Below are 25,889 nucleotides of genomic sequence, written 5' to 3'. Positions count from 1 at the left end.
AGAAGGGAGCGTTGGAGAATTTAACAACTTTCTCTCTTGGAAATTCGTTCGAAGTTCGAATTAATGCGCGCAGAATGTGTTTAAACGATCGTAGAAATTCATCCCGAACATGACTGTTCCTCGTTACATTGTTGATACATGGATCGTTCGTACGTGTAGAAGCTATAAGATATTCATTGCAAATGTATACGTCACGAAATTATTTACACGATTAATTATTCATCCTACCAATAAGCCTCAATATTTCATGCGACCGTCTTTACTATTAATTGCGTGTTGAAGGCAATTATTCATACCGTATGAATGAACACACTCATTTCTTATTAAATGTATTGTATAATGTGTTTGTGTTAAACGCCCTCTATAACGTTTCGAAATTGATTTCAAATTCAGTCGCTATAATTATAACGAAGGTAATTAAATTTCGCGCAGCGTACGTAACAAAAGTTCACGAAAATTCCTCACGACGAGATAAAAGATCCTAACGATAAAACGATAAAAATCTTTACCGTTAATTGAAGCGACGCTAACGAATAAAAATATCGACAAGCCGCGCGACACGGCAGAGTCAAACGAACGAAATTTACGTTCAACGTTCTGCTGGACGCGTTATCCTTGCAATTGCTCGAGTCCACGGCTTAAATCCACGAAGAAACGCTTGGACGTGACTCTAGACTCGCTCTATAAATATCATTTCCTCCGCATCGCTGGACGATTGCAACCCAGGTCAAGGGTAAAACCACTAACAAACAGATCAAATCCACGCCGTAAATCTTTCCGATACGTACTGCTCGTTATCCTTACTGCGAGATCGTTCGGCGAAAAGCGTTACGCTCGGGAAACGAGCGTCATCGGTGTGTCTGCGAGGTATCGATCGACTTGTAAATCTGGCGGTGCGCGAGATTCTCGAATATTAATGCAATCAAGCGGAGCATAAAGTCAAACGGACACGAGACCTTTTGACCGTTCCTCTCTCTCTCTCTCTCTCTCTCTCTCTCTCTCTCGGAAATATCCACCGCCTTCGCGAGCCTTTCTCGCGGATTCCGAATAACGAAATAACACGGGCGGAAAGGTAAAGGTCGCGCGGAAAATCGTGGGTCGAGAATAGAAAAGCGCGGTCGCGGGCGAAGCTGGGAGGTCGGTCGTAAATGCGCTTTATTGCCGATGAATGCCAGGGCGGAAGAATGCTATTCGCGGCGCGGCTGGATCCGCGAGAGGGCTTTATTAACCCGCCGCTTGATTTAGGGTGCGTCGCCGTTTCGTATCTGGCACTCGAGACATCATAAACGATCGTACGATGCTGACACTGGGCGGTCGCGATCACGATAAATCCAACAGAGAAACCTAATTTCGGAAATTAAGAAGGTTCGAACGCACTCGGGCGCTCGCTGGGAATGGTCGATTATTTAACAGTTAACAAGTTATCATCGAGATCGCGAGGATCGATGGCGAAAAATTGATTAACCGATCGATAAGTCGATAACAAAGGAAGGCATTAACTCATCGAGCGATCAGATACAGAAAGTGTCGGGTGCAGGGGTGTAAATTGCAGGACGACGAAATCAGGCCACGCGATATCTTAACGCGAACAAGCCAGGGGAGAGAAGCAAGGGAGATGCATACGTCGCGCAAATCGATCCTCTGGGGAGCTATTATTGATATAATCACTCTGGCCGTGCGTGTCACCCCAACTACCGCGACAGTCATCCACCTTAGTCCTCCCCTATTATCATCCTGCGTCATGCGCTCGGTGTGCCAGGAATTATCTGAGCGTGGCTCGGCAACCGTAGGGAACCGTACGGTCTTTCGTCGTAAGTCGGTCGTTACGCTATCTCGCGCGCGACTCGACTCGACTCCCCCTTGGAAAATTGAAACAAAGGATTCCAGGTTGGCTGGCCCAGAAGCGTAAGCCAGACAACGGCCAACTTCATGGATCTCATCTTACGTGAGAATTCGCGAGATCGGCTCGTAAAACGCGTTTATCGGCAGGCAGCCACCTTCGCGCGAACAAAGAGAGAACAAGAGAGAAATGGGGAGAAAAATCGATTTTCCTTTTGGTTTCTTTCGTTATCGACGCGATCGCTCTCGAGCGGTGCGTGTCGATTTCGCTACGACGGCAGTCTCGTTCGCCTATCGTTCGATAAAGTTCCCTCTCGTCGATGTATGTACAACGTAGCCTTGCTGGTTCTCCGCCTTTCTCTTTCCCTCTGCTCTCGCGACGCGTTACCGTTTGAAAAAGTTGGCACGCGCTGCCACTCTTCCATTCTCCTTCACCTTCGCCTTCAGCCTTCCTCGCGCGCGTGAGAGCTACCTTGTCGAGGAAAAAGTGCAACGCTGATATATATGTGTGTGTGTGTGTGTGTGTGTGTGTGTAGCTGAGGAACGCTGACGCGGTTGTTCCCCGTTGATCGTTTGCATGAAAGTCAACCCTATACGGCCGCCTGCCGGAAGGGCTGAGATTCCCCCCTGATTTCTACGCGCGCGCGCTATTTTTATCGCGTTGTTCATCGCGATACACCTACACTCTGGTCCAACGTTCGTTCGTGCATGCATGCGTGCGTGCGTTGTCTGAGCCTCGGATCTTTGTCCCAAGTGAAAAGGGATCGAACCATCGGCAGGCTTCTCGATCGCGTCGGCCAGCCTCCTGACTCGGCTGACTTCGAAATTTTCAAGAATAAACTTGCCAGGGGAAGAAGAGGAGAAGGAGGAGGAGGAAGAAGAAGCGGTAGAACAAGAAGAGAACGACTCGGTTCTCGAACGACACGAGGATTCTTCTGCGCTACAGGCAAAAGGAATGCAGGATGACTCGCGGGGAGGCAACTTCGACTCGGGAGTTCGTTTCAGCGAGTCGCGCCGGCTCCGACGCAAGTTTACGATCGAATTCGATAAGAAAATTCCAAAGAAGAATGGATAAATCCATTTCGCGAGAGTGGAGCAGTATCGAGAGAGAGAGAGAGAGAGGAGGAGCATGAATATTCGAAAAGAGTATCGCTGCGATTTCATAGAATTCACGAATTCGACACGAGACCACCGAGACTTTGTTTACGAGATAACCGTTGTTAAGGCATCTACCTGCGGAGAAACGCTCTGTTTCCTCTCTCATTCCTTGAAGAGGTTTCAACGAAAGGAACCAATCGACACTACCACTTTTCTCTCGTTTCAGATTTAGTTCACGTCTGGTTTTCTCTAGAATCCTCTCTCTTTATATCCGATCGCTAGTTCGCGAATTTGTACGTAAATTTCTTTCACCTACTGTCCGCGTCGCGACGAAAAGTTTCGCAGACTGTCGAGAACGGGGCGATGATGCCACGTTCGTTGCATTTACGTGTGAGAAGTACGCGTTGCAATTGTTGGTCCTTTGCCGATCGAAATGTCGAAGGGAAAGCTGTCAAGTTGCCAAGAAAAATAGATCGAAACAGTTTGGGAAAAGTGTACGACTCTTCGAACAGAGGGTGACGATGGTTAACAGTTATCGAGCCGAAGTGGCGGGACTCTTGGGTTCGATTTCAGGTAGACGGCTCGACAGCCTGTCTCCTGGCAGTGAAAGGACTCGACCCGGGTCAAATTGACTCGTATTCACGAGCTGTTACCTCCGTGAAACCGTGGTTTGTCGTCTGAAATCGGTTGTACTATCTGGAGGCAGAGAATCTGGCAGCGCGGCGCCGCCGTAAACGAGAGAACAGCCTTAGTCATTCGTTGCTCGATAGTTTCTCGTTTTCGAGAGGATGAATCGATAAGGATCGACGGAGATAAAAGCGATCCCGATCGATTCCTTCGGGTATTTCGCGCGGCGAATACCCGAGGAAATCTCTGAACTATGAGAAAAGAGAGAAAGGAGGAGACAGCTCGGGTAGTTATCCCGGATAGTATCGAATAGGAAAAAGGGAATAACGTTCTTTCTTTCGCTTTCCTTCTCTCTGCTGCTCCGGAGACGTTGCTGGCGGACTATTGCCACGGCGAGGCAACGAAGGCCAATGAAAGGAGATAATGGCGAGTAGGTACGGGTAGAAACGAGAGAAAGGAAAAAGGGCTGGAAGAGAGGGGGCGGAGGGGAGTAGGGGTTGACGATGGAAGGGCCGGCTGAATAGAGAAGGAGAAGTCCGGAGGAGTGCCGTGAGGGCCGGTGCGACGCGTCGAAGAAAAGAAGAGGCGAGCGAGGCGAAGGAGAAAGCGAGAGAGAGAGAATTGGTGAGAAGGATGGACGAACGAGACGAAGCAGAAGAAGAAGAAGAAGGAGAAGAAGAAACGGAGTCAGCCGAGTCGACGTTGCTCCGTTTGGAAAAAGAGAAGCCAGATTTGCCAAACAGAGTCCAAGGGAAATGAGAGAGAAAGAGAGAGAGAGAGAGAGAGAGAGAGACTAAAAGAAAACGAAGAGCAGACGGCAGTGGTGGCGGTGGCGGCGGCCACGATTCAAGAGGAGAGCAGAGAGGGAGAAAGTTGCGTGAGATGGAGCTGGGTGCGCCCCGGGGGCACATCCTGTTCCCCTTCGAGGCTCCCGATAAATCAAACGCGGCCGAATGCATAATACGCTAATTACCGAACACGTCATTCTTCGCTTTCTCTCCGGTGTCCGTCTCTTTCTGGCTCTGGCTCCGACTCTCGGAATGGCTCGCCGGCTCTCTCGCGGCCTTTCACCCGCGCGCCCTTCTCGCTCGCCGACCGGAGATCGAACGCACCGATCGGCCACGCTCCATAGATTTGCTCTTACGCCCCCGCCTGATATCGAGAAACGGCTAATTGTCCGTTATGCCTATCGATTCGTACGATCTTTCGCGTCGATGTCGATGCAACAACTACGACTCGTCGCCGTTACGAGGAATTACGGTTACATTCCGGCGTCGATTTTTCATATCTCGCGACAGCTCGTGTGCACGCTCCCTCCCTCGGTACACTCGCCCGCGCGGTACACCGATCGCGTGTTTGATTGAGCGTGAAATTTCTATTTCCAATATATGACGCGTGCTTTGTTACTATTTTTCCCTTGATTTTTCTTCGATCGGCTGACGGATGGGGGCTCGTAGGTCACGCGCCGCCCCGGCTCTTTGTTCCACCAGCAGCGAACGCGAGCAAATACTGCTCGTTCGTCGTTATTAACAACGAGGAACGCCGAACGAAAGGGAAGAGAGAGAGAGAGAGAGAGAGAGAGAGAGAGAGAGAGCGGACACGATGGTTCACGCGAACGCGCGAAACGCGCGATGCAAGTCCGTATCCGAGCGTTCGCGCAACGCGTTACAACATAATTACGGGCTTTTGCCTCCCCGTGGAAGAATAACATTTTTATTCTGTCGCGCGTGCACGTTCACGGCCCACGTTCAACCGCTCTCTCCCGCTTATTAGACGGCGGGCTAACAAGTGCGCGCGCGAAACGCGACGAATAAAAAATTTGACGAGTATACGTAGCCGGCGTAACCGGGCTGGCAATTAGAAGAACCGTGGTCTCGCGGCCTCGCTCTTTCTCTCTCTCTCTCTCTCTCTCTCTCTCTCTCTCTCTCTCTTTTTCGCCGTGTATCGCGACGGAGTATCTGGAACAGCGCGGCGTCTGCATAGCCGAGCGCGGCGCGCACACTTGTGTACCTTTGCAGGGAAAATCTGGGGCGAGAGCGCGGACCTGAATAACCGAGGGAAACACACTGAAAATTCCGTCCTCGTGGCTCCACGCGATGCACGCTCGGCTCGTTGCGCGAGACGAGAAGAACAGCTGCCGAGGAAAACCGAGAGACGGGACCAACAGCCGAGAGAACGAGACGATGCACGGTCGGTGGGAATACCAAACGGAATCGACGAGAGAGAAGGAGGACACGGGCCTGATATTCAGTCCCAAGGCACTCTGTGAAAGCTTCGAACTTTGTCAAGCCGTACAATAGCGCGGAAAAAAGTTCTTCTGGAGAAACGGCCAAGAAAAATGTTCATCGCTTCGGAGATCAATATACTAGCCACGTGTTTTCAATTCACGCGCGGATTAAACGTTATCAAAAATATTGTCTGCACTCTCCGGTCGTTTTCGATCGCTACAATTGTTGTACCAACAGAAACTGGTGCTAGTTAATCGAAATTAGAGCGATTACTCCATTCAGATCTTCGGAAAACACGTAATTTTTGCCCGGCGATCGTAAGAAAGAGCCAAATCGTCCGACTCGTTCGGCGCGCGAGCGGGAATTCGTCGAAAGAAACGTCCATGATGTTTCGACCGAGGCACATTCCCGGGCGACTGAGAATCATTAATAACCGCTCGAAGCGCGAATACTGTTTGGAAGTTTATCGACGTTAAGAGGACGGCGAGGAAATTAGTAATTTATCGCCGTCTTAGAGACTACGGGGAGAATTTATCGGCGCACTGGCTCGTAAAGTTTCCTCTGGCCAGGGAAAATAAGCTCGAGCTCGAGCTTGAGCGGAGAAAGGATCGGTGCAGCGGCCAGTATATATACAGGCTGGAGGAACGAGAGGCACGCGGCGCCACCGGTGCGCGGCAGTTCTTGAATGACGCAATCTCGCGATTTTTATTACCGTTGCCACGGGTAGTCTCGATGGTTCGTTCCGCGTGTATCGTATTTTTTTGAATTACGCGCCCGTGTATCGCACGCCCGGGATCTACGCTGCAGTTATTATTACGCTCGTTCCAAACGCGCGCCTTTCCCTCTCCCTCTCCTCTTCCCTATTTCCTACTTCGTACCTCTTTAGGTTAGGTTAGATTGTAAAGTGACCAAGGCTCGCCTGAAACCTCCCGCTTCGTTCGCGCGGGGTAATAAAAAGACGGGCTGTTACTATTACTGTTATCGTTGTTGTTATTACCGTCGTTATTAGTAAGCCGATGCTGAGAATTTCGCAGGCTTGTTGTAATCGCGTCTCTCCCTCCTTCCGTTCCTTTCTTCTTCAGCGCGAAAACCCTCGATAAAATTACGAGCACATTCCGTCCTCGTGACACGTTTCACACGAATCGATCAGATAGAAACGAAACGATCCTCGTGTCTCGTGGCCCCGGTGCCACCACGCTCTACTACCTCGTACGCTCGAGCTATTCAGGATTCTAATTTGTACCTGGACCGTTTCTGTTCGAACGCGTAAAGCCTGTAACGCGTTGGCGAACAGCGCCTGAATAGGCGAGCGGGTGAGAGCGGTTTCAGGATCTTCGGGAGGGGCCGCTACTCATCTTAGTAGCTCCTCCGAGGGAAGACGGTAGTATACTGTTTTATGCCCAAGAGGCTGCGCGATCACGAACTAAACTTGAGCTACGGGACGTGTAATTTTGGCCTTCTACTTGAAACAGGTTTTATGTTCACCCCCGTAGGCTCACCGTATATAGCTTCCAGGATTGTATATACGGGCAAACGTATATCTCGGCGGCAGGCTAGGTGACCTTTAAAAAATTTTTCGTAATAACTGGCTGGAGGCTCGCGGGGATGCGGCGAGATTATACGCGGTTCCGAGCGGTCACTGTTAATTGGACGTTACGTTTCCAAGTTCGAATTAACGATATCGCGACGAGGGTTTCGATTTCTCTCTCTCTCTCTCTCTCTCTCTCTCTCTCTCTCTCTCTCTGCGAGAATAAAAGACATCTGCCTGCAGTTTCCTCTCTGCAGTGTGTCGTAATTAGTCTCGCTCCAAGTGTCCGATGGCTACGATATTGCAAATTACACGACTCGCGATTGCTATGCTCGAGCAGACATACCGAACAGTCGAACAGAGATACCATGTATTTCTGTAGTTTTCTACGACACGAAAATCTTCGAAGCGTTAATTTCAAGTACAACAGAGCGCAGAAAAGACGCGGGCTCATGAGTTTCATCACGTTCGCGACGAGTCTCGATAATCGCAGCGTAGACAAAAGGTACGCGCTCGGTACGCGAAAACGGAAGGAAACGGACGCGCTCGTGAACCGTACATGGCTGGCTCGAGCGGACGAGCGATCTCTCGACAAAAAAAGAGATTGAAAACAGTCGACGGAGAGACTAGCAGCGGATCAACGAGATACATCGCGAGCACGTCGGCCATCGGATTCAAATTCAGCTCACAATTAAACTTCAATCGCCGAAAAAAGGATACGGCGAGTCATACTTTATTGGACTGGCTACCTGATCAACGGAACAGCCGATCCCGTGCACGTGCACGCGCGTCCGCCAGTGTGTGCACGCGTGCCTAATAAGACGAGACTGGTTAGATTCCTGTCGATCGAATTCGAATGCTTGGCGAGGCATACACGAGAGAAGCGCGTCGCACAAGAAACAAGAGTTATTGTAACGAATCGGGATTGTAAGTATCTCTTCTAGTCGGCGAGGTCGTTTTCTCTTTCTCGATCGTCGAGAAGCGATCGAGGAGACACCGAGGGCACAACACACAACGGGAGCTCGGTTGCGCACGCGTGTTCCTCCTCTCTCTCTCATTCTCTCTCTCTCTCTTTCTTTTCTTCCCTCCACCTTTTTGTACCTCACCATGACGACAGATACAAATAGAAGATTGCACGACCGTGCACACGACCTTCTCCCCTTTCCTCCGCCACGATTTGCTCTTCATGGCGCATTTAAATTCTCTCGCTGAGATATTGAAAAATGACGTCCGCGGGCTTCGCGGGCGCATTAATCAAACGTCCCTGGCGGATTCTCGCGGTGGCAACGACGCGGAAGAACGACGCGCGACGCCAGCGAAACCGGCGAAACGGTAGTCGATCGTGATCGAAGATCGATATCGAGAGTACGGACATCAAAATACGACGGTGCGCCGATGTCTCGGTCATCGGAGAATATATATACATATTATTTTCGTCTTGGGAATATCAGTCCGAATGTGTACGAACGATACGACCGCGCAAAAGAGTCGCGAGGCTCGATGTTCCCCGGTCGAACGAGCATTATAAAATCACGCGAAATTATTAGCATTGCAAATGGCTGACGTATCGCGAGGACGTGGCTCGCGCTTAACCGTACTCTGTTCGAGCATTCATAAAATCGCTCCTCTATTCACCATGGATTCCATATTCATAGCAACCGTGGCTCGGTTACGCCAGTCACCCCCCGCCAAGATTTTATTGCATTGTATATCACGCGGTAAATTATGAAACGTAAAAATCAAGCATCGATGTGAATCACGTCCGCTGCGCTCCGACCCGTTATTGGTGTACACCTATCGTTGGTTGGTCGTCCGCGTCGCCGAGGGGAACGCGTCGCCTCTCTCTGTCTCTCTCTATCCTCGTGTGTACAAGATCTCGTATCGTGTGTGTGATCGTCTCCGATCCAAAGATAAGGATATATATCCCCGAGATGCTTTGGACGAGGGTTCTTTCAGGGCCACGTGACATCTGCCGAGAGGCGCGTACAATGTTAGAATACGGCATTACAATCGTCAAACCGCAACGAACGTCACGAGATCCGATTGTAATTGCAACGAGGGTAGAGAGAACCGAGTGGAGTGGCCAGGCCAGGCCAGGCCGATCCGGCGAGTTGGACACGCGCGCGCGCCGGCATTCATTACCGATACGAATCTGATACTTCGGTTCATCATCGAGTCAATGACAATCATTGTTCCGACCGGCGTTCCATAAGCGTTAATGCATTATTCATGCAGGTTCGGTAATAGCTGTGACTAGCATTCACCGCGAATTACCACCGCAGTAATCCAATTATAAATCGATCGAAGGTGTGCGCGTGCGTGCGATTCGATTCCGCGAGCTGCCGTCTGTCTTCGACCTTTGCGATCTCGTTGATCAAGAGAGCGTGCGAGCGAGCGAGCAAAAGAGAGAGAGAGAGAGAGAGAGAGAGAGAGAGAGGAGCACAAATTTGTCGGGTGAATTGAAATGATCGACCGTTTCGGAGTTTATCTAGTCCAGTGCGCGCGGAGATGCGCGGCTGAAAAACTCTCTCGACCACTCTCGGAGGAGCCGGAGGATCCGCTCGGTGAACGCTAAACACAGAATTGCTTTCAGAACGCGTGCTTCATTTGCATAAATACCAGAGAAAAACCAGAGGGAACGGGTTTCCTAATCTGAGACTTGTTCCTGGCTTGCTATCCGCCGAGAGAATGAAGCTACTCTCCGTGGTAAAACACTGGCCCGGCACGATTAGCCGCGGACAACGATTAACCGTAGCCCCCTGATCGTCGTCCTGTAACCTTTAACCCTTCCGCTACACGGAAGCGAAAAGGGGAAAGCCGAGAGTATATATGGACAGTAGCGTCGGGGGATCCAAAGGCTTTTCACGAAATCAGAAGCTGCCAGTGAGGATCACCGGCCGAAGGGTCCCTAGGCTTTTTGTACCGGTCGCGTATATACAGGACGTTATAAAAGTATTAAAGGATCGCGGATCGAGGAGCGACGATGTTAAACAGACGAACGAGGGAGAGAGAGGGGAGAGAGAGAGAGAGAGAGAGTAAGAGAGGAGGAGAAAAGCAGGACAAAGAAATAAAAGGAGGGTCGGTGAAAGCGAAACGCGGCGAAACGTGCGAATTACGGATATAATACGAAATTCGGGCTTATCCTACGACCGATGGGGAGCGCTGCCGACCCCGAAGAAGCCGCCGTTGCGTACCACGAACCGTAACAACGCTCTCCAGAGCGTAACAACGGGGGTGGCCTTATAACACTTACATCGGGACAATAACGATTAAAAGCGAGTTGCTCGAGTTCGCAAGGGGGAGCGAACATATACACCGGCCGACTCGCCCACCTTTTCACCACCAAGTTTTCAAGCTACGAAACGATGCGAAGAGAAGGAGAGAGAGAGAGAGAGAGAGAGAGAGAGAGAAAGAGAGAGCGCGAAGGAACGTAGAAATGAGAGAAACGGAGGAAGGAGGAGGGAGAGTTGAGAGAAAAAAAGAAACGAAGAAAAAGTAAGGGAGAATTTAGATGCTAAAGGTTTCGTGAAAAGGGAAGTCCTCAGCGGCAGGAAAGAACCTTTTGAGTCTCCTCCGAGCCGTCAACGACTTATGGTTTATTGCCTGTCTACGCAGCTTCCTAGAGTATCCTTAGGGAGCCCGAGAAATGAGTACACAGATGTTTCTTCCGTGATATTTCTCAGGAGGAGCGAGCAAACTTGCCGGTGTCTTCCGCTACCGTAGTAACTCGGATTTGTCGAGCAGCCTGTCGATCGAATGCTAGACGAGCAGTCGTAAGAAGAAAAAAAANAAAAAAAAAAAAAAAAAGAAAAAGAAAGAAAAGAAAATAGAAAAGGAAAAAACCAACGCTTAAAACTGGTTTCCGTGACTTGGCTTGGCAAACATGACGTGCACCGCGTCGAAATGAAGCGTCGATCGTTAGAAAGTATCGAATCGTGTTTATCGCGGCTACATATTCGCGAGTGTGCATCGCTCGCCTGATGCTTTCAATTATAAAACGCTCTGTTGTCGCGCAGCGCGAGAGAACGGCTGTAATTTCGTAGACAACCATCGACGACAACGAGAACGATCGTCGATAAGACGTGCGCGATGTGCCCGTGGCATGGATTTTCGTAACGAAAACATCGCGTCCGGTCGATGCTCGCTGTCACGGGAGAAAAGCGAATGAGAGCAAAGGAGCTTGATCGAAGCGAATATTTACAGGGACATTCGGATCTCGAAGTTACCCGAATACGTCGTAGCGTGTGGCTACCCGAGTTCCTCGCGAGATAATTGCGTCCGCGGCCGACGATAAAACAAGATTTATTCCAATTGGAAATTGCCTCGCGATGCTTAATGAGAGAAGAGGAGAGCACGCATACCATCGTGCATCTGTTTATGACGATAAATTCTGGTTTACTGTCGACCGGTCACGACCAGCCGTATAATGGACTCGTCCAGTCAACTCCATCAACGCCGCGAAAAAACAGCGACCGAAAAACGGCGGACTAGACGAATAACGAGGGAAGGGGAAGGGCAGGAGGTAAAAGCGACGCGACGAGAAAAATAATCGTTAATTGCTATTCTCGGGACTGTTGCCCCGTCGTGGGGCAGGATTAACCGCGATAAACGTTCCGGCTAATCCGGTGGCAATCAGTATTTACCGATCGCAAATGAACGCGCAACGCCGTACGACGACCGGTGAAAAATAAATCAATTACAATCGCGGTGTCTGCGAATTCTGTAATTATCAAATTATCAGCGAACGTGCAGGAGAGTGAGGACGTTCGAAGCGTGCGATTGAACGATCGCCGATCGCTCGATAACTGTTTCGAACGCGAGGGAAAAGACGTGGCTGGTGGCGTTTATCGTGCAAGACGAAACGCGCAACGGGGAGCAAAGGGGCGTATCGTTTCCTTCGTTTCCGGCGGGAAAAAAGAAATTATCCGCGTAACAACGCCGTTAACGTTGGCGGTGTAACGTGGGCCGCGGTCGTTCCTGGAATATCAAAGAGCCGAGGAATATTCGAATCGGTCGCGTACGCGAGGACCGATATTAAAACCGGGCACGGAGCACCGTGGCGACGGGCAACGTTAATTAGTCGAAAACACAGCGCAGCTTGTACGCCTACGGGGCTCGTAGGGACCGGTTTTATTACCTTTTGTAACGAGTACAGTGGCGCGCACGCGGCGTTTCCTAAATAAAATTACCTCGGAACGTTCGCCGCCCTTTTCCATCCGCCGGCAACTACCACTGGAACGAAAGACAAGGAGGGGAACGACGAGGACGACGACAACATCGGTCCCTGAGTGCCGTCGTCGTCGTCGTCGTCGTCGTCGTCGTCGACCACGTTTTACTCCTCGTGCGCTATTGCTGACTGAGCAGCACGTGGGGAACAAACTTTGCAACCATTTTCACTGCTATGCCAGGCAATCGTACAGACTCCTATCTACTTTATCCGATTGCTTTCGCGTGCTCATTACGGCCGCAGTTAGGAAAATCCTTCGACGATATTTGTAATTTTCTTCGATTTAATTCCCGATGGGCGAGTGCCAGGGTAATAAACGCTTCGAACGTATTTGCCTGGGACTTTGGCAACGCGCCGCTTCAAAATCAAAAACTGGCCGTTTAAGGTAGCAGGCTGATGTTTCGTTGTAATTACACTCCGGACGAAACATCTTTCGAAACAACGAAAAGCGATGAAAAGAACGCACGACGTTTGAACAGTTGGCGAGCCAGTTATTAAAGGATAAAACGCTGCAACGCCAGCCACGTTCGAAGATCAAAGAACGAATCATCCGGTAATGGCATTCTCGGTATTCTGAAACTTGAATAGCAGCAACGAACTCAGCCTGGCTGAGAGGTGAACAAACTGCTACGTATTCGTAACTAGACGTTCTCCCCACAATCGAGTAAATTGCCAGGCAGTGTACCCTCGCGAACGCGAAAGATCCACTTGGCTCTACAATTCGTACGACGGCGAAATAGCGTACGGGGGAGGAGAAAGGGGAGGGGAGGAAAGCAGAGAAGACGAACGTATGCAGGAACGAGGCAGAAAGGCCCGAGGACGACGAGGAAGAGTTGCATCTAGGGTAGAAAAACGTGGGCATTTCAGCGGATTCCAAAGTGAAAGGGAGAGGCACCGACGGTACGCGTGCTGCGTGATTACGTGTAGTTACAACCCCCTTAAATCGCGTAAAAGATAAGACCGGCTTTACATTAAACGCACACGCCCGACAGAAACGCGCGCAATCCCCATAAATAACACCAGGGGTGGGGTGTGTCTGCCTCTCGTTCAACCCTGTCCGTTCTGCCCTTCCCTCTCTTTCGCTCATTGATTCGACGGTTTCTTTTTCAATGAATTCACGGGTGCGAAGAGCGAGTTATTGGAAAGCACGATGACACGACCGCCGATTATCCCTCTTAGCACCCTCGCGACACGTTCGACCGCCCGCAAATTAGTCGTCTCCCACCGTTGAACCGCTCGCACACTCGCGTGCCCGTCACGTGCAAGAATCGTATTACTCATTCTTCCTCGCGAACTTTCTTCTTTTTCTCTTTTTTTTTTTTTGTTTGTTTCTTCTTCTTCCAAATACGCGTTTGTAATTTACTGGAAACACGCAGCTAGATCGTACAAAGAATGATCAACGACCGGTAAAAACGTAACGCAGATGCTGTTCGATTAATTCGCCCGCGGGTACGCCGCAATTGGGTCATCGCAATGGGACACGAGCGAATTCGATTTCGCAACACGAGCCACGAACCTCGCTGTCAGCCCGTATAATGCTAACAATTTCCTTTCTCGTCTCGAGCGTCCGCTTTTCCACGTTCACCGGCGTTCACCGTCGCTCCAAATTTAGTAAATCGCGGATACGCGAGAAATTCGACGGGCAGAGAGAAAAAAAGAGGAAGAAGAAGAAGAGAGGGCAACATCGCGATAAATCAACGGCGGCAGCTAGGGGCAGCTTAATTTAAATGCCATTCAGCGAGAGCACGTTGCATCGAGACTACGCTACGAGGACACTTTTTTCCCGCGTTCGTAGATAGATAGATAGATAGATAGAGAGAGAGAGAGAGAGGGAGAGAGCTCTTTTCCAGGGTTATTTTCATCGCTCTCGTCGCCACTCGAAAATGCTTTTTCCTCGGCTCGAGGAAAGAGGAAGCAACCGGCGAAGGAAAAAACCAACCGTCTTCTGTCGTCGCGTGTGCGCCGAGATAAGTCGACGCGACGTCGCGATTCTCGTCGAAACGGATGAAAAAGAGCGAGCTTACGACGGGCAGCCGATGCTCGCGATGAAGAAACGATCGTCAAAGAAGCGTCCCTCGTTTTATTGATATCGGAAATATCGCGGTAATTAATTGGCCGGTGGGATGCGAGGCATGAAAAAGGAAAGGAAAGAGGAAAAAAGGAAATAGAGCAAGATAGAGATCGAATCGTGGAAAAGCTATTTCAGATCCGGGGGCTGATACTTGTTTGAGCGAAAAATTAAACGAAAACCGTTTTGGATATCATTTCTCCTCGGCGCTCGTCGATCACCGAAGGAAAATGAAAAAAAAAAAAGAAAAAAAAAGAAAGGAATCCGCTCTGCTAAACCAACTTGCCTGACACACTCGCTGGAATATAAATTGAACGCTTGGCTGCCGCTTGGCGTTCACGCTCGCGTCAATCAGCTCGCGCCAGCGTGTTCAGCGTGAACGCGATTTTTCACCGAAGAATCTCGCCGGCCGGCGAAACCGCCACTTTCCACCGATTCGACCGGGCAGCAGAGGAGCCCCAACGGTCGAATCGGCGAATGGCGGAAAATTTTGAGGAAGTGGAACGAAACGTCGGCACGGTCGCGATAGTTACACCGTATATTGATTGTAGCGACCCTGTCGGACGCCATTGGCGCGGCCACACACCATTGCTGACAAGGCATTTAGCTGTTTCCCCTTTATCGTGTGTCTGTCGCCGCGTGGCAAAGTGGGTTTCGACGTGAATGTAGGTGGTTGCACAGGTTCTCCACCGCGTTTTCCAGCGCATCTATGGCGTGCACACGCTCGCGCGATACATACGTATGTACCAAATCTCTCTTTCTCTCTCTCTCTCTCTTTCTCCCTGTCTCCCTTGATACACACTGACAAACGACTGTATGGTGCACACATGCACTTGCACCGGTCGGCTACGTGTTCGCACACTCTTTTGACGCAACGAGAGAGAGAGAGAGAGACGTAGCACGGTTCGTTTTCAGGTCGCCAAAAGGTAATATCGACCAACGAGATACGTCTATACCAGGCGTCCCCGTTGAATCTGGTAGCGAGCCGGGGCTCCATTACCAAACTGTCAATGCGTGACTCTCACTTCTAAGGTGTTTCACGGCCCTGTCGAGAGCCAGGGCGAATTTCTTCTCTTGCTCTCAGGAACCGTCTAAATTCGCGTCCAACTTTCTATCGCCATTGCCTTCCGAGAAAATATTGCCTCGGAGAGTGACTCGTACGTGTTGGGCGTGCGTATTGTGCGCAACACGGAAACTCGGCGAACGTTACATACGGAAGAGAAAATTTTTGTAGAACGAAAAATTTGTGGAATTCCGATTCTTCGATCGATCGAGAGAGTTGCCGCAATAACTTTAACCAACGAACTAAAAATTAGGAGTATACGTAAGAATGTACATGACTAGTCTAGAAATTCATTCGTTTCAATAAAACGACACGAGTAACGCTTGGGTTCTAAGGTAAATTTAAGAAATGATGTCATCGTTCTTCCATACTTTACACCTCGTACGATTTCATCTTTCGTACGAGCCTACCGATATACTTGTAATAATAAATACTTCGAATTTTAACGTGAAAGCCATACCTCTCCGTTCGTTTCGATGCTAGAGTTATCTCCTCATTTGCAAGTCCATCAACCTACCACGAGACAGATGTACACACACTGTTTATACAGCGCAATTCAAGAAACGAATCACCCGGCAAATATACTATTTAACACAGGCATAAAAGCAGCCTCGAGGCGACGAGGTTGTTTTTCCTAAATCCATTCACCACCTATTCAACGGATCAGAAAAATCACACGCAAGCTCCAAGCCGGCCGACGATATGTAAATATCGGTAAATAAACAGCTTATAAATTGCGGCGGCGAGAGAATAACGTAGCGAGAGAAATACTTTTCAATAACGAAGGAAAAAGGAGAGGAACAACCTCGTTCAAAGCGGACGGTAATCGCGCATAAATTACGTCTCGGGCGAAACGAGCACGTGGATACACGTTCGACGACGAAACGCGTCGCGGCGAACCGACTGCCTACGAGCGCCTGCGTTTTCATCCGAAAGAGTGAAAGGGAGAGAGAGAGATTGCTCGTGAATCTCATTTTTTTCGTTCGTTGTTGCGTCTGGTGACGCGATTTCGCAAACGAGAGAGAGGTTGATTTTACAAAATGTCAGTTGCACGCGGTCAGGCCGGTCTGGGCTGGCGTGCGAGAGCGCAAAAAGCCAACGATCTGATACAACCAGATTAAAACCTTTGACGCGCGTCTCGCTGACACATCGGACACCAACGTCCCCGACGTGTTTTCTGCGGTAGCGCGTCATCCGTGATTATTATACCGGCCAGAGAAAACGTACCGTTGAGCGATCGAGGACGCGACTCGAAACGGCCTTGACTATTTCAGCGGCTTACGCGCGCGATTTTCAACGCGATTTGTGGCCGTGTCTCTCGTGGCGGAGCGATTGTTAGTTCGCGTTAGCTCTCTGCCGATCGATAAATCGGACGCTAGTCGTGTTAAACTTGATTCTAACCATGCAGACGGCTAAATCTATTTTCAAACGTCGTTCGATGGAAACTTTAGACTCTGAGAAAAAGAACGGTGCACGTACGTACGTACAATGAATTGAGAGAAAAAAAATGAGAATGCAACTAAACAAACATACCGCGCGAGCGGATAAATAAAACCGCGGTGTGGCGCGGTTAAATAATCGCGCAAGTTTTCCACCGTGCTAATATTTGCGAAAATAATTACAAGTCACCCGTGTAGTACGTCGAAGAGCTTGATAATCCAATTCGATTCGAATCGTCAAATATTTGTATTTTTACACGGTGGTATCAATCGACCGCAGAATGCAATTTAAAGGAGAACGGCCGGAACTGCGGAGGCTGCGTTTCGTGAGAAGGAAGCGGCGAGCGGCGAGTTTACAAGCGGCGATTGCCACCGTTTCGCCCCCGGGATCGGCCCATTCCTCCGGGTCACGCGGTAATAACGTCGCAGCTGGCCGGAGATGCGCGGCGATTACGCTCGCGACGCAACGTACATTGAAATTTAAATAAACTCCGTGCTAGCCGGCACGCTGGCGAGAAAAACGCACAACTTGATGCGGTCCTCCCCCGTCGTCATTGTCGTTGTCGTTGTCGTTGCCGTTGTCGTTGTCGTTGTCATCGTCGCCGTTCTACAACGGCGCACCATTCTCAAGAACGAGATCTCTCGCTGCAGCCTGTAAGAGTCTCGCCTGTCTCTTTCACCATGTCCCGCTCCTCCCATGGGATGGGACGAAGAAACGAGACGCGAGAGCGGCAGACAGGTTGCAAGGAAAGAGAGGAGAGACGGCGAGTCGTACGAGAAGTACGAGACTAGTCAAATCGACGGGTCGTTCCGCAGTGAGAAAACGAGTGGAAACTCGGGGTTTACGCTTCGAGAAACGCTTCCCCGCAACATCGAAAGTAATATTTTTCGGCTGGTCGGTTTAGCCTGGTCTGCCTAGTCGCTCGGGAAGAAAGAGCAGCGACGTACGAGAGGAAGAAAGAGACGTAAGGATCGTATCCTGGAAGAACGCGAGCGGCCACCGTAGACAAGTGAAGAGAAGAAGTGAAAATTCAGGAACAAATTCCCCCACGATTCTTGGCGATTCGTGCGTCTGTCTGTCGACTGTTACTCTTATCTCTCACAGATGAATTTCGAATCAAAGATCGCAACGCAAGCAGATGCGAATCGAAACGCCGTTCAAGGCTCCGCTGTGTAGATGCTGGTGCGAGAAGAAGTACCGGGAATCGAGAAGAAGAAAAAGAGGGAGGAAAAGAGAGAGAAAGAAAGAGAGAGAGAGAGAGAGAGAGAGGCTGGCACAGGTAGACGAGAAAAAAAGGGGTGAGCAGCAAGGGGAAGAGCGGGAGCCAAGTGGAAGGGGCCACAGAGAGAAGGGCAGCGCGGCCAAAGGATGCAAAACTTTCGAAAAAGAGCACTAGGTAAGCGTGAAGTGCGCCAATCACGGGCCGTTATTGGCGGCAATTATGATAATAGCATACCTCGAGCGAGAGCCTTCTCGTACATGCATACACGTAGATGTACGTGTACGTGCACGCGCTCGCAGGTAGACACGCCGACCGGCGAAGCGCGGCGCGGCGTCGACCCAAGGAGAAGAACAGAGCCGTAGGCTCGCGAACTACCGGCCTCTATTAATCACATAAATGGTTCATCGCAGCTAGCTGTATCGCTATCCGCGATAATTGCGCGCAAATTACGCTTACGAAAAGCCGGCACCGCGGTCTCGTCCTCCGCCTCACGCCCCTCGCACCAAACAGAAGGGACATGCTTTTAAGGGAATGAAGTCTGGCGCGCAACCATGGGACAGCAGGCTGCCTGTACCGAGTGAAATCTCGGAAATACATGGATGAAGAAATAGACTCTGGCGACGGGGCAAGTGCATAAGTGAACTATTTAATTTTGAATTTAAGCGACACCATCCGTTATCTCTTTTTCTTTTTCTTCTCAACTATTTCGCAACGCATGTTTCATATTCGATCACTGAATATACGTACAACCTCTACCCTTTGATCTACGAACAACCTCTACCCTTTGATCTACGAACAGATAGAGTTTGAGCTGTACCAGTTGCATACGAGTATATTTTATTTGCACTCTACTCGATCAAGGGTCGAAACACCTAAGCACGCTCGTTAAGACCGTGTACCGATAGTCTGCGATAAAAAGCACGCTCGCAGCAGCGAAACTTCTTTCTAATGTATCAGCTAGATCTCCGACGAACCGAAATGGCGCAGGCCATTTGTTACCAAGCGGTTGCTGACGGAATATTCCCGCGCACCAGAAAAGGAGACAGAGGTCCCTCGAGGAGGCGATTGCAAAACAAGAAAATTGCGCAGCCGATCGTTCGCGCCGTCTAATTACGAGACGAAATCTCGAGGTCGTCGGACGTTCCCGCGGTTCTCTCGAGTCTCCCGCGGCTATCGAGAAGCAGTTTCGCGTGTCTAATTGAACACATGTAGTTATTTGCCGCGGCTTTAGTCCCGATCGAGTCCCTGTTTCGCGCGTTCGCAAAGTATCGCGCGTACGCGTATACGTGCGTACGTGCGTACTTGTGCGTGTGCGTTTACACGCGCCACAAAGTGCTCGCGTCCGTTTACGCACACCCGAGGTAGTACACGCAAAGAGCCAGCTCATAAAAGCTCGTGGACACCATAACTTGGCAAACACGCCTCCTACATACGCGGCTACGCGCGTTCTTCCACCCGATAAGAGGCCACTCGTGTACGCGCTGCGTGTGACGCGTACCCGCGAACGTGTGTGCGTGCACGCGCGTAAAACCATTGTGCACGCTACGCTCCAAATCGTCGTCGCTAACAGTTTCAATCGCCGTCAACCTTCTTCTTACAGGCGACTGTCTTTTGAATGATCTGATATGAAACAGAGATTAATACGGAGTAAGTCGACAAGCTGTTTATCGGAAACTAGGGAATTTTCACACGATTTTCCGCGTAATTGATCGAGTCGAATTTTTCAAGCTATTGAAATCTGAACGAAAATCACTGAGAGCAAGAAAAACGAAGACTTTGACTGCGCGACTCTAGAATCAACCGACAACGGTCAATCTTTGGAAATCGACAGAGACACCACTGACCCTTTCTTCACTGAGGATTAAAATTATCGAGATACGAACGTTCATCGATTACGAATATAGTTGATCTTTGGGGAAAGTAGTTTTGCGAAAGAGGGCGATCCGATCGCGAAATGCCAGCCGACGACGCTACGTGCGCGCCCCGAATCTCCAACAGGGTGAAAGAGCGAGAGAGGGAGAAGAGAATTGCAACTCGAACCTGCCACTTAGAAGCATGCATGCCCGAGTAGGATAATGTTACGCATTTTCCGCACTCGTGCTCGCCAACTATTCCGAAGCACGGCACGGGGCCCGTGAAAACAATCGATATCGCGAAACCGCCAACGGCTCCGACACCGTTACGTATATTCCTAGCTCCGCCGCTCATCGCCTATCGAAACACGCCGTGCCGACGCCCGCGAGTACCAGCGCCCCAGAGTTCTCGCGTCAGAAACGCCGATAACGCGGCGTCGCTAATAATCCCAGGCGTCTCGCGTTCGATCCGCGTTTAAAGCGGTAAATTCCACGTAAAGTGCCGGAGAAAACCAAATATTGCTCCTACCCAATATGGCACTTCGACTATCGTTCGCGTTCAACGTCGTGGATTTTGTTTCCCCTTTTTCTCCTTTCAGCGATCGTTACTACAATTCCAAGCGCCACGCCAAAGTAACCGCCACGGGAAACTGGTAATAACTGGCACCACACATAACGCGCGACACTTTGAAGATTTCCCGTGTCGAATCGGGAAGAATAAAATCGCGATACCCGGGTACTCGATCTCGAACGTCGACAATGGTCGTCTGTAATTTTGTCCCGCGGAAATTTAACAGTTCCGTGATTCGACACGGATGATCCGAACGCCCGGCGAACGGATGTTCCGAAGCGAGCGTGTTTTTCTTCGCGGCTCCGCACGATCCGACTCCGTCGAAGGATCAACGAACCGTGGGGGCCACGATTTAACGTTAATTTTCGATTCGACATGACGATTATCCCCCGTACCTGCCATCTCTCTCTTTCTCTCTCTGTTCCGTGACACGGACGCCGCGTACGCGACGTTAGACAATGAACTGCCCTCGGGTTCCCAGGAACGGATCTCGCCGGTAGAGATGGAACGGGACGAAGGAACGGCAATTACGCGTAATTCGCAGGTGTTGTGAGAAAATGGCGGTTGCTGGATGTGTTTTCAACCTTAATCGCGGCAATTTTTCTGCCATTACTAAGTTTATCGGCACGGTACGCGCCGCGTTCGGCACGATACACACTCGGTGCACACCAAGACGGCCGCGATTTAACATTACGATGCGCGCGCCACGTCGATGCCACGTCGCCGTGCACACACGTGCACCTGTACACGTACGTACACGCTACAAGAGAGAGACAGACAGAGAGAGAGAGAGAGAGAGAGAGAGAGAGAGAGAGAGAGAGAGAGAGAGACGAACAAATGCGCGAAAATGCTCGTCGACACGTTACGTTACGTTCAGCGAAACTTTCGAAGGAAACGCGCGAAACGTGTTATTTTCGTCGGACGTCAAACTCCCAACCGTGAATATCGCAACGGCCGGCTTGATCTACGGTTTTCGATTGAGCAACGGGGATAATCGAGCGATGCCACCGGCGCTCGTGTCCGCTTTGGAAATCGGTTTGCTCGCCGGGTTCTAACGGTACGCGAAAAGGAACTATCGGCAACGACGTGACTCGATCCTAATTGTTCCTTCCATTCGCAATCACGACGCGATGAATTTGCGCACCTGCGCCGCGTTGATCGTTCGAAAGGTGAAAATTTGAAAATCATTCAAGGAGAAAGGATATTACGTAACGCGCGTTTCAAACGTTTGGAACGAACGATCCTTCGGTCGATTACTGAGTGATAAATGAGCGTTCTGAATCTCGAGATAAATCCACGTGAATCCCTTATCGCGTGACAGGATTCTCGAAATTGTTGGCCATGCAACGTAGAGAATTTTCGATATCGCGATCACTGATGGAAGTTGGAAGCCAGTAAAATTGCCCGATCAATCCTCGGATTCTACGGACAAACGAAATCTTCTCGCTCGAAACTGGAACGTTTACTGGAGATGCACGCGGATCCGAAGCTAAACGTCACGAGTCAATGGACGAGCGATATTAAAACCAGCCCGGTTTCCACTCACGGCAAGGTAAATACACCGAGCGGCGAGGCGAGCAGCGAAGGGAGGCGAGGACGAAGGCGAAGGCGGCCGCCGAGAAATACGATCAACCGAAAACGGTTCAGGTATTTCCTGTTTCCTCGTACATCTTCGCCACCTGCACCCGTTCCTCAACTTTTTCATCGGGATGTCCTCTGCATGTTTCATAAGGATTCTGCGCGGAGGTGTAAAAAGCGGAATCGAGAATGAATCGGGGTATAAATTAAGCGGTAAGCCAGTGTCGGTGACGGCCCAGCGTTTCAAAAACCGTCCGGACAGGGCGACGCAACGCGTGCCGCGCGCAACAACGCGTGGAAAATCAGGAAAATAAAAAAAAAAAAAACAAGAGCCGAGGCGAATAATTTTCACATTACTTTGTTGCGTAATTTGCTGCGTTTCACGGAGTGAAAACGGGATTTTTTTTTTTTTACCGAAAGAATCACAAAAGATAGATACGAACGGGGGGAGGAGGGGGGGGATCGCGAAACATTCGGTAAGAACAAACGGTCGCAAGTTTAATTAGCTGATCGTGACGGCGAGCGTTCCGTGTAAAACGAGCCGAAACACGGCCCGGAGTTAATTGACCGGGCAAACAGGAAAATCTTGGAGAAACATTGGTATCGCTCGCTGCGCCGCGAACCGCTCGGCCACGATGGATCGTCGTGTTTCTATTTGCGTATTGGTCAGAGTTTTCGGGCAACGCGATTTTCCGATATTCCGATACACGAAGCGTGTCTGTCTGTGCACAGAGCGTTGGATGGCAGACGCCCGAAAAAAAAAGCGACGTGCGTCGTGACCTTCGGGAGCAAAAAAGCTGCCTCGGCGAGTGGAGCGCGCGCCGCCACACGGGCCTCTCTGTCTCGTGGGAGAACGGATTAACGGAGCACGGTTTTTCCGCGAACGGATGAAACACCGGTGGCTCACCGGTTTGCGAAGGCGACCGGACGAGGGCGCAAGAACCGCGGAATTCCGACGGCAACTGTCACCGAAGGTCGAACGTGTATCGCGGACGTCACTTCAATCGGGCCGTTATCGGGCGAATCGCGCGCGAACGTGCGTTATCATCACGCTCCGAGTGTCATCGTCTCGGAGCCGATGTTTTGCTCGATAGATAATCGCGGAATGCGCGATCCGTGATAAATTGACCCGGAAAAGAGTGACAAAGTGCCGCGGGAACGCCGCACTGTAATCGGTCTACGTGCTCTATTATTGATATAAATGAATCACACGCGGCTCTCCTCTCAAGAGGCCTTCGATCACTGGCGTCACCTAAATTTCCAGCAACTTCTATCCGAAGTTTCTTACGGCCGGTCGTAACTTATTCTCCCAGAGGAGCATCCAGAGCCACGTAGCCTTCAGCGCTCGCGCCGCGAAATTTCACGAATTTTCCCCGAGCAAAATCAAGACCTCGCGCGTAATACGTGTAATACGCAGTACGTCGGTGGATGTGTTGCTTTCGTACGAAACATCAATAGGGAAATATCGGAAGGACACTTGGCTCGCGAATGAATCACGAACGCGCGATTCAACGGGAACGCGAACGACGTCGATCTAACGAACGGGAATTGAATTCCCAGTCCCAGCCGGGCGGTTGGTTTTCAACGTGATTCGAAACGAACACCGCCAGGTAACAATGCCTCCAGGTCCCTCTGTGTGAATCTTTGAAACGCTTTCAAGGTGACACTCAGTTTGCAGCGGCACAGCCGAGTATCCTTTTCGAGGTCAAGCCTGGTCGACCGTGCTTCAAAATACATGCACCAGGGGCCAAACTGTACGCGCGTAGAATTCATGGATCACGTGTACACACAACGCGCGTTTGTGGTTACTACGGTCTAAGCACAACCGTTTGCAAAGCTTTGAGCATTGGCTCGTAAAACGAGACCTAATGCGAGGTCTTCCCGCGGGACGTGTCAAAGTCAGCCGGTGCCGTCGCTTCTCGTGATCTTTGCTCGCACTACGACAGAAGGCACCGTGTGCACGCTGCCACGAGCGCTCATCTTCATCTCCGAAGCACTCTGCTTTCTCCTTTTCTCTCGAGCAACGCGAGCAGAACGCTAGAAGGAAGCCACGTCGTTCGATTTGCCCCGCGTTGGAAAAGCGCGGGAACGTCTAGAGATTTTCCCCCCGATTTCGATCGCGCACCGATGAAATACGACTCGTATGTACTTACAAGATGGAAGACGAAGACGGCGTGGTGGTCTGGGTACATCGCACGAGAAATTTTTACCGGAACACACACAACTGTCACTGACACATGAGAAACACTCCGGTTCCTTGGCTATCCACCCGGGCCAAGTTAGAGCGAGGAAAATCCACGGCGGCGAATCACGAGAAAGAAGCACGATCCTCCTTGATCGCGGCGAATCGAGCCGTACTTCCGCGAGATCGATGAACCGATCGGAGCACGATCAGGCGTCCGACGGCTCGGCGTTCGCTTCTTTCACCAACTACGCGGGACGAACAACCGATCCTTGGAAGCTTTCTCTCTTTCTCTCTGTTCGTCGATTGCACACCGGTAAAATAGGAGAACAGCTCTCGCGTCTCTCGAATCTCCCTGACGAATTAATACATTCCTCACTGTAGCTAGTTCTCACTGCTCGCTCCCAGGCACGATTACAACGCACGAAGGTACGCACCGTAAGAAACGAGCAACAGGGTTGCTCGTCAACTTTCCTTCACCCAGTGTACACACGACAACAAACGCAACGATTTTTCACGGAGCAACCTCCTTTCTGCGCGCACTGTACGTCGAACCGTTTCACCGTTGTGAAACGCAGGTAAAAACCGCAGGGGTAGGTCGGTCCGCTCCACTGTGCGGAGCAAACTTCAATCTCTCCACCACCGTTGACTGCTACTGCTGCTACTGCTAGTGCTGCTCCGATCGTCGCGCACTATCCAAACCGTTTGTCACGCTTTTCACGAGTCTCCATGACGAGCAGCGACGATCGTTCTCGACACGCGTTTCGAACCCGCAACCGCGAGCGTGTGTACACGACGAAAAAGTCACCACGAGTCTCGAGGGTGCAGACACGAAGCAGCAGGCACTCCGAACGGCTGGCCGCGAGGTGATCATCCACGAGGAAGAACAACGACACGCTCGATCCGCTTCCAGCGGCGTCGACGGAGAAACTAACCGAGCTCGGGGGACGAGAGAGCGTCGCCCCCCACCACCGACGCTCGCCGCGCATCCCCACCGCACCGAGAGCCGAGTGATTCCCCTCTCGCGCCTAGTCATCCACCCCATCACCTCGGTTCGCCATCCACGGCAACCAGCTCGCTTCTAGCCACCGCTCGCCCCTCTGACAACCTTCCTTCCTTCCTTCCTTTTCGCTCCCGAACCCGACCATTCCCTCCCTTCCGCCTGGTTCACCCGTTCACTCTCTCACTCTCTCTCTCTCTCTCTCTCTCTCACACTCTCTTTCCATACCTCCTGCTCTCACCCATTTATCCTTCCCTCCCTATCCTCTCCGCTGCTTTCCCTCCCCCGTGCCCTGACGGTTTCCGAAGCACTCTCTCTCTCTCTCTCTCTCTCTCTCTCTCTCTCTCTCTCTCTCTCTCTCTCTC

At 50.8% G+C, this 25,889-nt stretch overlaps 1 protein-coding gene across 9 annotated transcripts in view; it reads right to left on the bottom strand.

Annotated features, from left to right (window-relative positions):
- LOC122534329 (latrophilin Cirl-like) overlaps window positions 1-25,889 on the bottom strand; it is a 413,745-nt gene that overhangs the window by 310,664 nt on the left and 77,192 nt on the right. Inside the window, exon 1 of one of the 9 annotated variants that reach the window (XM_043664852.1) lies at window positions 24,496-25,691. The exons of the other annotated variants lie outside the window; for them this stretch is intronic. The gene's annotated coding sequence lies outside the window, so the exon portion shown is untranslated. Of the gene's footprint in view, window positions 1-24,495; window positions 25,692-25,889 lie in introns of those variants that run through there. 9 annotated transcript variants of the gene reach the window in all.

Source organism: Frieseomelitta varia, unplaced genomic scaffold (assembly GCF_011392965.1).
Source record: "Frieseomelitta varia isolate USP_RPSP 00005682 unplaced genomic scaffold, Fvar_1.2 scaffold_587, whole genome shotgun sequence".
In the NCBI taxonomy this organism is placed as follows: domain Eukaryota; kingdom Metazoa; phylum Arthropoda; class Insecta; order Hymenoptera; family Apidae; genus Frieseomelitta; species Frieseomelitta varia.
The sequence above is the reverse complement of the archived record's forward strand: the minus strand, read 5'-3'. Positions and strand labels throughout refer to the sequence as shown.